The sequence below is a fragment of the Orycteropus afer genome, unplaced genomic scaffold (assembly GCF_000298275.1).
Source record: "Orycteropus afer afer isolate SDZICR_OR568_19922 unplaced genomic scaffold, OryAfe1.0 scaffold00079, whole genome shotgun sequence".
NCBI lineage: Eukaryota > Metazoa > Chordata > Mammalia > Tubulidentata > Orycteropodidae > Orycteropus > Orycteropus afer.
In genome coordinates, this window is record NW_006921666.1 from 9129764 (window position 1) to 9145380 (window position 15617).

Here is a 15617-nt window from a genome sequence, read left to right on the forward strand (position 1 = left end):
GTTCAGACCATTTCAGACTGCAGAAGTTGATAAAAATCTTCAATTTTGTCATCTTTGGCTTCGGTGGTTGGTGCATAAATTTTAATAATAGTCATATTAACTGGTCTTCCTTGTAGGCGTATGGATATTATCCTATCACTGACAGTATTGTACTTCAGGACAGATCTTGAAACATCTTATAATTAAGGTTGCTTCTACTCTAATGAGGCAGCTCTTTCCCAGTCCTATTTTGAGTACCTTCCAACCCAAGGGGCTCATCTTCCTGAATTCTGTTGGACAGTGTTTCCAAGCTATTCATAAAGTTACACAGTCATGTACCAGACAGTGTTTCTCTGCTATTCATAAGATTTGCCTTGGCCGATTTTTGAGAAGTCAATGGCCTCCTCCTTCTTCTTAGTCTATCTTATTCTGTAATCTGCGTGGAAACTTGTGCACCATGTGCAACTCTGCTGCTGTCTGAAACACCAGCGGCACAGCCTCAAGCCTCACAGCAGTGTACAAGCCTCACAGGATGACAAACTGATGGACAAGTTTCTCTCCCTTACCTGTTGGAAATCTCTGCACCCTCCTCTTACCTAATTCCTACCTGAAACCTGCTACTCTGTGGTCCCTGGTTGCTCCTGGTTCCTCCCTTTCCTGGCTCTGGATATCCTGCCACTCCTGAGCCAGGAAAGGGAGGGATCAGGAGTGGCCTCGGGGACTGCAGGAGCAGCAGGATATCCAGGTAAAAAGGGGCAGGAGGCAAGGCTAGACCCCAAGCCCCCTAGAGTCAGGAAAGGAATATTAATTTCCTAGAAAATAATTTTAAGATAGTGAAGAGACTCTCAGTTTATTGTGTTAAGGAGGCAGAAAGATGTGATGTGTGATTATGGAAGAAATCTAAATGTTTCTTTAATTATTTTTATATTGATAATGTCAGTGCTAGTCAAATATATGTCAAGTATTTTCCCTAGTAACATGTCTAGTGTGGTTTCTTGCATATCTGAAAAGCATTTGCTATGCCTATTATATCTCTGTGTTTTGTTGGTATTTAGTTCTTTTTTAACAAAATTCTTAAAACTGAATGTAAAACATCAGAAGTATTAGTCTGTTAAAAAATTTGGCTAATGAAGACATGAAATGAAACATACTGTTGGCTGAAAATAAATTTTGCAAATTACATCTACAGTTGTGTTGCTAGAGCATCTTGGAAATGGAATTCAGCTTTTTTTTTTTTTTTTTTAAATAATGTGTTTTTTGTGAACATCATTTGAAAGTAGATGTCCATGAGAACAAGTTTCTAATATCTTTCAGTTTTATAACTCAGTTTTCCTTTAAGAATATACAAACATTTTGTGTATATTCTGAACTCAAGGTAATAATACCTGGAATTAAAGAGTAAATGAAGAATAAATTACAGAAAAACTAATGTGATAATTAAATTTAAAACAGCAAAATAAAGTATAATTTATTAATGTTACAGTACTGCATGGATTTTTGGGTCCTTTGAGGCCAGGGACTATATTATATAATTGTGTTTAGCACATATAATAATAGAACTGTTTGTTTTGTTTATTTATTTATTTTTTTAAAAGAAATCATTAGGAGCAAATACTCCTTGTTTGTATAAAATTTGATTCTTTAGAAAGAAAATGAATTAAAAAAGAAGGCTCTGGAGTCAGGTAACATGATGATTTGATTCCAGCCTCACCACTTAGTAATTTTGTGATCTTGGAAGTTACTTGACTTCTCTGTGCTTCAGTTTCCTTATTTGTAAAATGAGAATATTAGTAGTCTACTTCATTAAGGATTGTTACGAAGATTAAATGAGATAATCCAAGAAAAGTATGTAGAAGAGTTTTTGGCTAATAGTGCCCAATATATCTTAGCTGTTCCTAATCATTTTCTTACACAGGAGTAACACTATTGCATTTTTTATGATGAATTAATTTTACCTTTTAAAAACAGGCACACATATCCAGATTGCAGTATGACAGATATGAGCACTTATGCTATGCATTTAAAATTAATTTTGAATAAGAGTCCTAAGAATTCTTACTTATAATCCTTTAATTCCTATAAAATGGTAAGCCATTCATTAATTTATTCAGCCTTTTTTTTTTCCCCTAATAAACTATATTTGTTGATACCTGCTACTTACAAGGCATTGTACTCCAAAACCCAAAAACCAGCTGCCATCAAGTTGATTCCAACTCATAGTAACCCCTGTTGGATTTCCAAGGCTGTAGAACTTTTTTTTTTTTAATATAATTTTTATTGTAAGTTTATAGAGCAAAATCATTTTGCATACAGCAGTTCACATACACTTTGTCTCATGACATTGATTTCAATTTCCCACAATGCAACAGCTCTGTTCTCACTTCCTTCCCATGGTTACCTCTTCCCTGTGTCCTTCCCTTCCATGCATTCCTGTCCCCCTCAAGCTATCTCCCTGTGCATACACAGCCCTTCTATTCATTCCCCAATGATTGATCTCTCCAAGGAGGGTATCTAGCACTCCTTGGAGTGAATAAATGTTCAGCTCATATGTCTTTTCTTGTTTGGCTGGAAGCCATAGGAATGGGTTCAATTCTAGACCTGAAGGGTAGCTAGGTGCCATAGTGTCAGGGGTTTCACCAGGCTCTGTCAGACCAGCAAACTTCGTCCTCTTTTTTTTTTTTAATGATTTTGAGTTTTATTCCATATTGTTCTCCCACTCTGTCCAGGATCTCCTACATAGATCCCCCTCTGAGTGGTTGACAGTGGTAGCCAGGTACCATATAGTTCTTCTGGTCTCATAGTCATATAGGCTGAGGATTGCATGGTATACCAGTCCCTTGGACTAGTTGTTTCCATGTGTTTTTGGTGTTCTTCATTTTCTTTGCTGTGGATGAGGAGAGAGCCATTGTTGCATCTAGATGGCTGCTTGCAAGCTTTTAATATCCCAGTTGCTACTCGCCAAGGCTGTAAAACTTTATAGAAGTAGATTGCCTAATCTTCCTCCTGCAGAGCACCTGGTGGATTTGAACTGCTGACCTTCTGGTTAGCATCCAAATGCCTTACCCATTGTGCCACCAGAGCTCCTTAGGCATTGTACTAAAATTCAAAAACCAAACTCACTGTTGTCGAGTAGATTCTGACTTACATACCGACCCCTTCTTGGATTTCCAAGGTGGTATCTCTACGGAAGTGGCTTGTCCAGTCTTCCTTCTGAGGAGTGGCTGGTGGGTTTGAACCGCCAACCTTCTGGTTAGTAGTCACATGCCTTAGGCACTATGTCACCAGAGTTCCCTAGGCATTGTACTAGGTACTACAAACACAAAAACCCACTGCCATTGAGTTGATTCAGACTCATAGTGAGGGTTTTCAAGGCTATAAATATTTATGGAAGCAGACTGCCTCATCTTGCTCCTGCGGAGAGGCTGGTGCATTCGAACCACCATCCTTTTGGTTAGCAAGTCAATGCTTTAACCTCTGTGCTACCAGAGTTCTGTACTGGGAATAGAAAACAGCAAATTTGGTCCTGCCTTCCGACTAGTGGAGAAAATCACCAGTGAATATAAATTGATGTTATAATAACTCCTTTTATAGCGGATCATTAATAAGTTTTAAATTTGTCTTCTGAAAAGTATATAGGCCAAATACTTTAGTAAGTTGGCCTTTGAGTTTAGCACTTTATTTTTTCACTACAGCTTTGTGGTATCTGTAATCATTCTGTTTTGCACATATGAAAATTGAGGTTCAAACAGATTATGTTTGAGCTATAACTACAAAAACTTACTCCAAAATACTACTTAACTTTAGAACACGTTTACTTTTCCATTCTACCTCCCATAAATCATAAGGTGAATAACCTTTATGAGAAGCTGTAATTAATGTGTGTATTTTCCTATTAGATTGGGAGCTTTTTTAGAGCAGGGACTAATCTTACTTATTTTTGGGTTCCAACAACTAGTAGAGTACCTTACACATTTTTTAAAACAACAGAAACAAAAACTCATTGCATTCAGGTTGATCCCGACTCACAGCAACCCTATGGGACAAAGTAGAACTGCCCCATAGGGTTTCCAAGGTTATAACCTTTGCAGAAGCAGACTGTCACATCTTTCTCTTGAAGAGCAGCTGGTGGGTTTGAATGGCTAACCTTTCAGTTAGCAGCCAAGCGCTTAGTCACTGCATTACCAGGGATCCTTCTGTTGGATAATAAATATTATCTAATAATAAATATAACTAATAAATATTAGTTGAATAGTGATTGAATATAAAGAATGTTAGAAATAGAAGTAATTTTAGAGCTCATACAGATAATAAAGTTCCTAAAAAGAATTTTAGATTGCTTATGTAGGGTTATAGTATTTTATTTTTACTCTTTGGACTGTATTAAAACCAACTACTACTGCCTGAGTATCACATCATCTCAGTAAGGAGGCCGTTTGAACACTTTTGAAAAAGTAATCTCATAATTATACAGACAGTAATACATACTAATACAGACAGTCTCATAGTAAGCATAGTTGGTAACTTTATACACTTAAAAAAAAAATCATAGCTGGCACCTCTTCAAGGATTAGATTTCAAGAATCTACTATCTAATTCAGGCCTTTGCTTTTAGAGATAATGAAATAGAGCCCAGAGAAGTATCAAAGTCCTTATAGCAAGGCAGTGTGATAACTGAGTTTAAAACTCAGTCTTATTGTTTTCTACAAGTGTATTTGTATGTTCTGTAAGAATTCCCAGGTGTATAGTAGAGCTGACAAGGGACAAGGTTGTAGTTACTTCTTGGCCACAGCCAGCTGCCCAGAGGGAGCGAGTAGTTGGACCTGTGGGCTTGGGACCATGGACACAGGGGACATCAAGCTCAATTGGCATAACATACTATACAAAAATTTTGTTCTGTATCCTACTTTGATGAGTAGGGACTAGGATCGTAAAAGCTTGCTAGTGGCCATCTCAATGCACTGATGGATCTCTCCTCATCCAGAGCAAAGAAGAATGAAGAAAACCAGATACATGGAAACAATTAGTCCAAGTGACTGGTATACCATATGATCCTCAGCGTTTATGACTATGAGACCAGAAGAACTAGATGGTGCCTGGCTACCACTGTCAATCCCTCAGAGGGGGATCCCTGTAGGAGATCCTGGATAGAGTGGGAGAACAATGTGGAACAAAACTCAAAATCATTAAAAAAAAAAAAAAAGGACCAGGTTTGCTGGTCTGATCGCACCTGATGGAACCACTGAGGCTATGGCCCCTCACTGCCCTTCAGGTCTGGAATTGAACCCACTCCTGTGGCTTCCAGCAAAACAAAAGACAGGCATATGGGCTGAACATTTACATTAGGTATACTCCTTGGAGAGATCACTTATGGGAGACTAGAAGGGCTGTGTATGCACAGGGAGACAGCTCAGGGGGCAGGAGTGCATAGGAAGGAAGGACACAGGGAAGAGGTAACTATGGGGAGGAAGTGGGAGAGGAGGTGTTGCATTGTGGGACTCTGCAGTTAATGTCATGAGACAGTGTATGTGAACTGCTGTATGGAAAATGAATTTGCTCTGTAAACTTTCACCCAAATCACAATAAAAATTACAACAAAACAAAACAAAAAAACACTCAGTCTTCTAACTCTTAGTCCAGAACTTTGATAATGTCCCTTCAGTATTCCTTGCATAATGAAACTTAGGCTCAGAGATTTTGTGATTTAACAAAGATCATATAGTTCATAGGAAATAGAGCTGGGACTTAAACCTACATCACCAACTTCATTTTTAGTGAAACCTTTGTATTCATTATGTTTTACTACTCCGTCAGCTCCCATTCAGCTATAGTGATGGATTTATAAGTGATTGAATGAAGGTGTCTGTATTTAGGATTTTTCTTCCCTTGAAATTTTCATATTTGAGGCTTAAGCTACATCTTCCAGGAGAGAGCTAGCGCAGCTACTGTTGCAACCCAAGTTTTAGATTGGAATATCGATGGGCCAGCAATCCCTAGACGCCTCACTTAGGATAGGTAAGTGAAAGAGATAGTTGGGAATGAGAAAAGTGGAATGGATGTTAATGGTCTTCCTTCTTATTTCTAGCCAGATGCAAATAGTTGACTGCTTTTACAAATTAACCCTTTATCCTGAAGCATTTGGAATACTGAGTGTAACTTAAATGTCAGAGTGTTAAAAGTGGTAAAACTTAGGGTAATTCACTTTTTTTTTCTTGTTGCATTTTCCAAATTGCATTTATGAGCTGTGTTACAGTTAACATTGCATAACAAACCACCCCAAACTTAGTGGCTTAACACGTAACAGTCATTTATTTTGCTCATGAATCTGCAGTTTGGGCAAGGCTGGCTTCTTGGGGACAGCTTGTCTCGGAACCATGTGACAGCAGGTGAGGTATTTGGAGAGATGAGAGTGACTCAGCGATTGGGAACTAGAAACATCTAAGGCTTGCTCACTCATCTATCTGGTTTTTAATGCTTGCTGTTGGCTGGGACCTCAACCTGGACTATTGGGCAGAACACCTCATGTGACTTCTTGTGACTGCTTGGATTCCTTGTGGCATGGAGGCTGGGTTCCAAGAGAGAGCATCCCAAGAAAGCAAGGTGTGAAGATAATGGTATATTTGACTTAGTTTTGGAAGTCACATAACATCACTGTTGTGTTTATTTATGGTTGAGGTAGTGATAAAAGTCAGCCCAAGTTTGAAGGATGGGATAGATACAGACACCTTGTCACTTGAAAGGTGAATTGTCAGTGTCACATGTAAGAAGAGCATATGGGTAAAATATATTGTTACAGTCACTTTTGAAAAATATAATCTGCCACAATTTGTATTAATTTTAAGATAATATAAATATCGTGTAGTATATGAAAAAGAGGAATATTTGCAGGAAATTATGGTATATGAGTCCAATAAGAATTTGCTGTACTCTTCTTGTCTAGTATATTACGATATTGAAAATAAGATGCCTAAACAAAAAGAATTGAAATAGATTTTGAACTTTCTTGATACCAACAAGCAGTTTACTGCTGAATCAAATGTAGAGACAAAAATTTATAAATAAGATGCAAATTGAGATTTGTAGTTTGGGGTTTTTGTTTTTTGTTTTAAAGAAAATATTTATTCAAAGCCTACTTCTTTTTTTTTTTGTTGTTGTTTGTTTCTATTTATTTATTTTTTAATTGTGATTTGGGTGAAAATTTACAGAGCAAATTCACTTCCCATACATTAGTTCACGTACACTTTGTCTCATGACATTGACCACAATGCAATAGATCCCCTTCCACTTCCTCCTGACAGTCACCTCTTCCCTGTGTCCATCCCTCCATGCACCCTTGCCTCCTGAGCTGTCTCCCTGTGTATAAACAGCCCTTCTTTCTCCCATGATTGTTCTCTCCAAGGAGTGTATTTACTTCAGGTAAATGTTTGACTCCTATACCTGTCTTTTGCAAAGCCTACTTTTTCTGTATTAATAATTTGCTTATTTGAGAAACTTGTTTCCAATATAATAGACTTGAGAAACTAGTACCAATTTAATCATTATATGCATTGTTTTTGTCTGTCTCTTTTAAGAGAAATTATGCAGTGTTATTCAGGATTATTTAATTTTACCTGCTAAATTTCTGATAAATAATTAAAAAAAATTTTTAGTGGCATAAGAAAACTTGAAAACTTATAAAATATTTAGTTGTTGATCGTACTTACTTACCAATTATATAAATTTCCTGCGGCAGATTTGAATATAGCTAATACTCAATTTATGGATTTAATGGATATTTTTTAGATAAGCCTCAGTTTGGAACACCTAGGGGAGACAAACTTACCTGTCATTTTGTCGTACTGTGGTGGCTTGCATGTTGTTGTGAGGCTGCAGGCTGTGCCACCAGTGTTTCAAATGCCAGCAGGGTTACGCATGGTGGACAGGTTTCAGCAGAGCTTCTAGACTAAGACGGACTTGGCGGAAGAAAGAGGTCTTCCACTTCTCAAAGAAGCGGCCAGTGAAAAGCTTCCGAATAGCAGTGAAACACTGTCTGATCTATTACTGGAAAACTTTCGCAGGACTGGACAGTGTTTTGTTCTGTTGTATATAAGGTCACTGTGAGTTGAGATGACTCAATGGCACCTAGCAGTACAACAAGCCTCTAAGCATTACATATGTCTGTAGATTGATTCACTATGACTGGGAAATAGGCTCTTTGGAGCATCTCATTATCTCTTAGACTTGAGAAATGTCCATGCTGTCCATGTGCTTTCCTGGTCCTAAGTGATTTACATCATAATGAGCATAATCTAGCTGAGTTGGTTCAATATTATTTCCCCATAACTTTTTTACAGTGGAAAACAACTCTAAACCAGCTAGTGTGACAACAGAGTGCTATTACAGAATTGACTGGATGGCGGTCACTTTTTTTTTTTTTTTTTTTTCAGTTTTTACCAGAAGTTGGTTAACTCTCAACTGTCAATCACAGTTGACTGATTTTGTGAAACAACTTATTTTTTTTTAAAGGTATAAAGGTACAGTAATTGAGGAGCTCTGGTAGTGTAGTGCTGAAGGCACATAACAACAACAACAGTAATTAGGAAAATTATTTTTTGACATCTTAGTGTTTAAAGTGAGACATTTTTCAGTACACGTAGATTGTGGAAATGATTATAATGTGTATACACACATACCAAACCAAACAACCAAACCCACTGCCATCAAGTCAGATCTGACTCATAGTGACCCCTCCTTGTGTTTCTGAGGCAGTATCGCTATGGAAGTAGATTGCCCAACCTTCCTTCTGAGGAGTGGCTGGTGGGTTTGAACCACCAGCCTTCTGGGTAGCAGTCAAGTGCCTTAGGCAATGCGCCACCAGAGCTTCTATACACACACACACTCTCTCTCACACACACACAACCAGTAATCATTTTACTTGCCTTGTTTTTTGTTTTAAGCTCAATTTTGCTCTGAAGAAATCAGAGTAAGTTAATTATGATGTGATTTAAGGTGCTTTATTATCTAGACCTAAACTTTTAATCTGTTTTCTAGGTACCACTTCAGTCTTCCTGCTCAGTATTTCCTTTTATTCTCACCAAATTCCTTGTAGTTTCTTTGATCCATGATACTCTTCTGCTTTTGAGCCTTTGCCAATTGTTCCTTTTTTCTAGAATTCTATTTCCTGTTCACCTTGCCCTCCTGAGGGTACTATGGTATATTATTTAAGCTCTAGGTAAATCACTTTTCTGAAGTGCTCCCTGCTTTAGTAAAGTCAATTTAATCCCTTCGTCACTGTAGTAGCTTTCTATCTGGTACCTAACTGTATACTAGAAGTCCTCAGACTTGTTGTTAGCTGCCATTGAGTCAGCCCCCCACCTCATGGCAACTCCATGAACAGTGGAATGAAATGCTGCCAGGTCCTTTGCCATCCCCATAATTGATTGGTGCCAGACTGTTTTGATCCATAGGGTTTTCATTGGCTGATTTTTGTATGTTGATTGCCAGGCCTTTCTTCCTAGTTCACCTTAGTTTTGAAGCTCTGCTGAAACATGTTCAGCATCATAGCAACATGCAAGCCTCCACTGACAGACCGTGGTACTTGTACATGAGCTGCATTGGCCAGGAATGGAACCTAGGAGTTCCACATGGGAAGAGAGAATTCTGCCATTGAAACCCGCCCCCCCCCGCCCCCCGTAGTTCTTAAACTAAAGTGCAGTTATTTATTAGCATTATTCATTACTAGATTGTGACCTCCTTGAGGACAAGGAATAGTTCTTATTCATCCAATGTTATTGAATAAATGAATAAGTAGCCTCATGGGTGAGGCACTTGCTTGACCCTGGGAGTGAGTACCTCCTTAAATTTTGCTCTCTAGGAATCTCATTTTCCTCACCCTTTTCCTGGCTCTGCTTGTGTCTCATAAAACCAGACTGGATACCTATGGCCTGTAACCCCTGGACCTGATAAGCTTTAGATTTACTTTAGATTGCTTTCTGTTTTAAACACCTTACCTCATAGGAAGGCATCTTCATTAAGAGATATTTAATAATAAGATTATTAGATGAATAAGATTGGAAATCAGTTTTCCTTTGATTTTCTTCTACGCTAGTTATTATATCTGGTATTAATAGGAGTTTAATTGAGGTCTAGTAAATATAATAGTAATAATTAGAGGTAATACAATTGAACTTTTACTATATGACAAGTATTGCTCTAAATCCTTTACATATATTAACTCATTAAGTCCTTAGCAAGTTCATAAGGTAGAAATTATTGTTATCCTCCTTTGGCATTTGAGAAATTTGAAGCTCAAATCCCCTGTAAATAGAAGGACTATAAATCAAACCCAAGCAGAAGCTACCTCCAGAGCCACCCCATTCTATAATAGTAGATCATAGTAAAAAGTTTAGTTTTTCATATAGTTAAAATTTTTATGGTCTTATGTTGAGTAATTTTGGTTTGTATCCTGGACGTATTTGAGTATTACTGTAATGAGACACTGGGTCATCTTCATATTCTATGGAGAATGTCAGCATTTTTGTTTTAGCTTTCTGTGAGTTTTTGTCCGAATGTCAGTATAATTTTCAGAAGTTTGAGAGGGCTTTGCTGGTTTATCTCAAATGTGTTCCCATCCAGTAGTCATTCTGCAATTTTGGTGGTGATCTATCCATTATCTAAGTTTTCAAAGTTTTTAGTGCCTAAGGCATTTGACTGCTCACCAGAGGCTGGCTCTTCAAACTCACCAGCTACTTCTCAGAAGGAAGATTGAGCAATATACTTCTATAGTGGTACTGCCTCGGAAACCCAAGAAAGGGTCACTATGAGTTGGATCTGACTTGATGGCAGTGTGCTTGGTTTTGTTTTTAATCAACATGAGACCCATACATACACAGGTTGGTGCTGAGCCCAGAAGCTCAACCTTATGAGGGAGAAAGAGAGGAATAAAATGTAACGGAGTTTGTCAGATTAAGTTAAGACTAGCATGTAACTTTGTTTTTAATTATTCATAACAACCTTATGAGGGAGAAAGAGAGGAATAAAATGTAATGGAGTTTGGCTTGCCCTCTTGGAGCCTGGACTTTGCTGAATGGAAAGAAAGGCCCCCTTCCTTCAGGATTTTGGCTTCTGGAGGATTTCCATTCTCAGGTGCCCCTGCTGCTGCTGCCACCTCTGCCATAGAACCACCTGGGTACTGAGATGAAATATGGAGAGAACATGGAGAGAACTAGTAATCAGCTGCCATTCAGTTAATTCTGACTCCTGGTGACCCCATGTGTATCAGAGAGAAACTGTGCTCCATCGGGTTTTCAGCAGTTGATTTTTTGGAAGTAGATCACCAGGCCTTTCTTCTGAGGCACCTCTAGCTAGACACAGATCTCCAATCTTTCACTTAGCAGCCAAGTACTTAACAGTTTGCACCAGGAAGGGACCCCATGGAGAGAAAGAAGACTGAAAAAAGAAACAGTGAATTTCCTGCACTCTGACCTTTGAGTTCCCCTTTTTCACACCTTGAGTCAGAGCAAGAGGGTTTCTCTTGTCTCTCTCTGCTGTACCACAGTACTCACTTCTGGGCTTTGGCTTGTGTTTAGTTCAGGCTGAGAATTTGGGGGGGGGGGATGGTAAACTCACTGCTGGTTCGGTGGTACTCTGAATTCTGGTGTTCTTCCCGGATCTATCTGTGATATTTACTCTTCAGAGTCCTCAGATAGCTCTTCATGCATTCTGTTCAGGTTTTATAGTTTAGTGGAAGATTAAAGGAGGTGTGAATTTTCTGTTTTACCTAGAATCAGAAGTCTTCTTAATATTTTTGTTTTAACTTTTTATTTTGCAATAATTTTAGATTTCACTGGAAGTTGTAAAAAGAGTAGAGAAGTTCTGTGTGTGCATTACCCAGTTTCCCTCAATGGTTAGATCTTACGTAAGTATAGTACAATGCCAAAACCAGAAAAGTAAGCCCATTTTTTTAAAAATTGTGATTTAGGTGAAAGTTTACAGAGCAAATTTACTTCCCATACAGCAGCTCACATACACTTTGTCTCATGACATTGACTACAGTTTACCCCAATGCAACAGCTCCCATCCTACTTCCTCCCCATAGTTACCTTTTCCTTGTGTCTATCCTGCCATGGACTCCTGCCCCTTGAGCTGTCTCCCTGTGCATACATAGCCCTTCTATTCTCCCATAATTGTTCTCTCCAAGGAGTGTATCTACGTAGTGTAAAGGTTCACCTCATATGCTTGTCTTTTGTTTGGCTGGAAGCCACAGGAGTGGGTTCAATTCCAGACCTGAGGGGCAGGTAGGGGCCACAGTCTCAGTGGTTCCATCAGGCTCTAACAGACCAGCAAACCTGGTCACCCCCTTCTTCTTTAAATGATTTAGAGTTTTGTTCCACATTGTTCTCCCACATTAAGCCCAATTTTTATTATGAAAAATTTCAAACATACAGGGATGTTGAAGAATTGTGCTGTCTGTATATCATCTACTGATACTCAGTATTTTAAAATATTTTGCCATACAGGCAGTCATTGAGTTATGAACATCCAACATATGGACAACTTCTACTTGCCCTTTAATGCAGGGCTTCTAACCGATTGTGTTATGGCTAACAAAGCAAAACAGGAACTGAGCTACATTTTTGCAATTTGGGTCATTTGTCATGGTGACTGGAATGGGAAAAATTACAGGTGAAAGCCCTGGAATGGGAGACATGGAGAGGCAATAGTGAACCCTTTCAGGAGCCTGCTGGGTTACTGGCAGGACCTGGAGAGCCACACACATTCAGAGCAGCATAGTTGTCGCCATCTTTGAGCAGGGTGCTGCTATCTTTAAGTTTCCTTGGCGGTGACTGAACCGAGAAGAATGAATTTGAAGGCCTGCTCTGAAATGATAGAAAGAACCCCTACTGAACAAACACCTACTGTCAATAAAATCTTCATCACAGTCACCTTCACTTACTGCATATGCAGCTTCTAAATCATTGAAAAGGCTTCTGTTCTTTTCTTGCAATAAAGTAAGGCTAAATAAGACCTAAATAAGTGCTGAGGAGCAAGGATATCTCCTTGAGGACTAAGGTGCGCCTGACACAAGCCATGATATTTCCAATCACCTTGTATGCATGTGAGAGCTGGACAATGAATAGGGAAGACCGAAGAAGAGTTGATGCTTTTGAGTTGTGGTGCTGGCGAAGAATGCTGAAAGTACCGTGGACTGCTAAAAGAACTAACAGATCTGTCCTGGAGGAAGTGCAGCCAGAATGCTCCTTGGAAGCAAGAATGGCCAGACTTCGTCTCACCTATTTTGGTCATGTTGTAAGAAGGGACCATTCCCTGGAGAAGGATGTCATGCTTGGTAGGGTGGAGGGTCGACGAAAGAGGGGGAGGCCTTCAACGAGATGGATTGATACAGTGGCTGCGATGATGGGCTCGAGTATAGCAGGGATTGTGGGGCTGGTGCGGGATCGGGCAGTGTTTCGTTCTGCTGTGCATGGGGTCGCTATGAGTCGGAAATGACTCGACGGCACTTAACAACAACAACAACAACAACAAATAAGACCTGTGAAGGAGCTCTGGTGGCATAGTGCCGAAGGCATTTGACTGCTACCTGGAAGGTTGGTAGTACAAACCCACCAACCACTTCGCAGAAGGAAGACTGGGCGATCTACTTTGTAAAGTTTTACCACCTCAGAAACCCAAAGCGGGTCACTGAATCAGAATCGACTCTATGGCAGTGAGTTTGGAGTTTGGTTTAAATAAGAACTGTATGTACTTGTTCCAGTTGACCTACCAGTTCTTAAAGACACGGGAACAGATCTCAGTCATAGCTGGGAAATGCCTGTGCTTGCTTTCCATATATTTTAATATGTATGTATTCTCTTTTATCTGAACCATTTGAAAACAAGTTGCAGACATGATACTTCATCCTTAAACTCTTTAGCATGCATCTTTGAAGAAAAAGGATGCTATACTATAATAAACATTTATTTATTAAAAGCAAACTATTTTATATATAATTCTAGTACTATTATCATACCTAAGAAAATTAACAATACGATTTATTTATTTATTTAACAAGAGTCTTAATGTTCAGGGCTTTTGTTTTAAAGTATGTTATCAGCTCTTGAAGGCTTATGTTATTGTTAAAGGAAGTAGTAGTGCTCATGATGATGTATTCTTGGTGATTATTTCACGTGTCTGAGCTCTTTTTGTGCAATTCAGAGCCCAGGGAGTCCCCTGATCCTATATTCTTTTTTGTTTCTCATTCTTCCTTCAGTCTTCTCATAGCTTCCTTACTCATTGAAATAGTCCTCTGGGATGTATAATTTTGTCAGATTAAGTTAAGACTAGCATGTAACTTTGTTTTTAATTATTCATCCAGAAATTACTGACAGTTAAAATCGCAAATGTCATGAGACAAAGTGTATATGAGCTGCTGTATGGAAAGTGAATTTGCTCTGTAAATGTTCATCCAAATCACAGTATTAAAAAAAAAAAAGAATTGCAGTAAAGTTTCTGAAATGATAATATATAATGATTGAAAACAACTGTAAGTAATTCAAATTTGACTACAAGGCTTAAAGAGGTTTGTTTTTCTTACAAAAGTCTGGGATAGACAGTCGCTCCCGTTGCTTCAGTGTTTCAGCATTGTTGAGGCCAGTATCTTTGTGTTTGGGGTCTTCATGGTCCCAAAATAGTTGCTGGAGCTCCAGCCCACCATCCACACTCATGGTCGGAAGAAGGAAGAAGGTGAAAATACCACCCACACCAAGCAAAAGCTTTCTTATTAGTGCTTCCACCAAGTCACTGCTATGCCTCGTGGGTCAAAGGTAGGTCACATGGTCACCTCTAGCTTCGTTTAGCCTTTTAGCCTCTGTAGGAGAAGCAAAGAGTAAAGAAGGATGTGGAAAGGACCTTTTGGGTAACCAGTTAACAGCATCTGTCACAATTAATATGATTGCATTAATTTTACTTTAGAATTGTATTCATTTTATTTCTGCACATAGGTGCTTAATAATTACATAGCATTCTACTGTGTATTATTGAAAACAAAAAAGCTAAAAATAGTAAAATAAATAAAATTAGTAGTGATGGTGAGCTTTTGATTGTGCCAGGGGAAACTGGGCGTGAATTTTGGACCTTGGGCAGTTCTTTGAACTGATTAGCTTCAGTTTCCTCGTCTGTGATAATGAGGTTAATAATGTCCGACTTTTAGAGTGATTGTGAAGCATGAAAAAGATATGTGCCTGCTGCTAGGAGGTACTTAATAAAAAGTACAAGCTATTATCATTGTAATTGTTTGGTGAGTGGACATTGTGGTAGAATGGAGGAGCATGGATGTTGTAGCATGGACCTAATTTGATTCCTAATTCAACTACACACCTGATGTGTGATCTTAGACAAATCAATTAACCTCTTTGACATAGTTTTAAAATGTTCAGTATTTACCTCTCAGGAATGTTAGAAGGATTAGAAATTATATATGTACATTATAATACCTTGTAGGCTTCAAGCATTTGATGCATTGTTTATTTTTATATTTTAGGATCTATATAATGGATGGGAAATCCGTCATTGAGTTTTCTTTAGAAATTTAAGGTTTACTTCATGTTGTTGTTGTTGTTAAGTGCCGTCGAGTTGTTTCCGACTCATAGCGACCCCATGCACAG